This window comes from Egretta garzetta, unplaced genomic scaffold (assembly GCF_000687185.1).
Source record: "Egretta garzetta isolate BGI_Z169 unplaced genomic scaffold, ASM68718v1 scaffold486, whole genome shotgun sequence".
Lineage (NCBI taxonomy): Eukaryota > Metazoa > Chordata > Aves > Pelecaniformes > Ardeidae > Egretta > Egretta garzetta.
In genome coordinates, this window is record NW_009260126.1 from 1,899,019 (window position 1) to 1,901,448 (window position 2,430).

Below are 2,430 nucleotides of genomic sequence, written 5' to 3' on the forward strand. Positions count from 1 at the left end.
TCCATACCAGCCTCCCAAAGCAAATTACTTGCTCCCAGCAGATCTGATGGCTTCCTGCACTCAGAGCTGCTTAAGTCTGTGACGTGGCTTCTTGCTATTCTGAGGGACCGCACGGAACTTTCCCTTTCACTGGGCAGAGTTTGGCCCATGCTGTTGGATTCACGGTGCCAACAGCTATTTGTCGCTTCTGCTCCAGCCAATAGTTCTCCAGGGTTGCTATGCAGCCTTGTCATGAAAACTCACATAAGACAGCAAGACAGCTGTGGTCTTACACTGTCAAAGTCCTTACAAGGGTTGCCAAAAGGGCAGTTTGGGAGTCAGAAATAGCCCCAACCTCCAGTTGAGGACAAAGCAGCAGTTTTTCCTGCAGTTCTCAACATTTCAAATGAAAAACATTTTTAAGGAACACTGCAACACCAGTGCTGCACCCTTCCTAGAAGCAGCTACTTGTCCGTTAACTGTTCATGACCATATTTTTTGTTAACTGTTTGAAACTGCCTGATGAAAGAGTTTCACCGAGACATCCACTTGTTCCAATGTGACCAGTGGCATTCCCTCCTCTCGTGCCAGCACTGCGATACACCACCCAATGAGGGAGTTCGGTGGAGGTCTGATGATGCCTGACAGCTCTGCAGAGACCCAGCCCCTGAGTTGAGCTGCTGAGTCTGTGCTCAACACCTGGAACGTGAGGGGCCATTTGCAAAAGTCTGGCCAGGGAAAGCAGCAGAATAACTTTTGCAATGTACCTTGTACACTTGGATTGCCGACGCACAGGAGCTCTGTCAGAGCTGGCAGTCAAGTACAGGGTGCTGTTACTGCAGTGCTGGTGACAGGTATCCTTCACAGTATTCTTCTAGCGTGGATATTTTTCATACTGCTCCATGTTCCTCATCACTCCCTGCATTAGGAGTGAGGAACAGGGCCATTTCCTCTCTGCCTGTGCTACTTTCACTGCATGAAGTGAATTGAAATTATTCACTCTCCAAGATTTCCTCTTAAAATGTCTAAAGAAGATGAGCGACAACAATTGCCCCAGGATGTGATGGTTGACCACTTTGACTGATCACCCTGCGCCATTTCACCCATCTGTTACTTTTGCCATTCCCTGCTGGCTCCAGTGCAACCTGCAAGCACTCACTCCTTGTGAAAATCAGGCTATCCATTCACACTCAGAGAGGCAGTGCCCCAAAAGGCTCCCCTGAAGAGAGAAAAGTCCTGTCACTTTAACTGCATCTTGGAGAAGGGCTCTGGGCTGAGCCTGACACCACCCATCTGTGAAATGTCCCTGTGGTCCCCTGGCGCAGAACCATGTCCCAGCATGAGCAGGACTTCTTTTGCAAATGTTTCCAGTACAGAAAGGAGCCCTGTTTTCCAACCAGAGCATTCACACTCTGAAATGCTGCTTCCCACTGTCTCCGCTCCCTTGCAGCCATCCACATTGGTGCTTGGTCCATCCACTTCCCAGCCACTTCAGGTGGCTGGAGAAGGTATCAAGGCCTCACAGTGCAGGGAGCTGGCCCCTCTGGAGGTGTTTCTGAGCTTATGGAACCTGATGGTTTCAGCTGCAAACAAACCACATTGTAAAACTGCTTTACCTGTCAGGGGAGCGCCTGTCAGACCTACAAATCAAGGCCCTGCACAGGGGAGACAGATTTATGGCTGACAATACTCCACCCACCATGCTCAGCCCAGCAGCTCTTACCCGGGGCTGGAAATTAATAGCATTTTTAATTGCGGCTGCATTTTTAACTCCCATTGCCCAAATGGAAGCACATGCATGTGATGCTTCCCAGAGGAGGATCTGGTTTCTGGGGGACCAGGCCAGATGGAAATCGTCAGGGGCAGAAAAGGGGACTTGTGTCTCCCTGCCACCGCCCCTCATCCAGCAGTGTGGTGGCTGCTCTGCAAGCACCGGTCAGAGGGATGAGAGCAGGGCCACCAAAACCTGGACTCATCAGAGTTACTGGGTGGGTGCTGCAGGGTCCCCATCCCCATCCTGCTGCCAGGGGTCCCTCACATGGCACCCTCCATGTGCACCCGCCACAGACCTTGCGCTTGTACGTCAGCCCCATCCCTTTTTAGGGTTGAATCTACCAGACCAGTTCCACACACCTGAGCAGCACTCAAGCGAGTGCACATACCCTATCTGAGATCCGATCCAAAACCTTTATTAGCTTTGGGTAATAACGATCAAACCCGCCGCTTAAAAGGGGTCCCACCCCACACCACTTACTGGCACCTATGGGAAGGCGCCTTTTGCCCTTAATGAGCTTACCGGGTGCTCATTGCTTTTCATTTGGGTTGCACATTACAAGGCGTATTTTACCCTTCCACCGCTATGCTGAAGACGGAGAAAAGGACCCGGCCAGGCCAGCGCAGGCGCTTCGTCCTCTCCGCCCGGCGCCGCTCCTCGCCGGCAAGCCGGGGCTG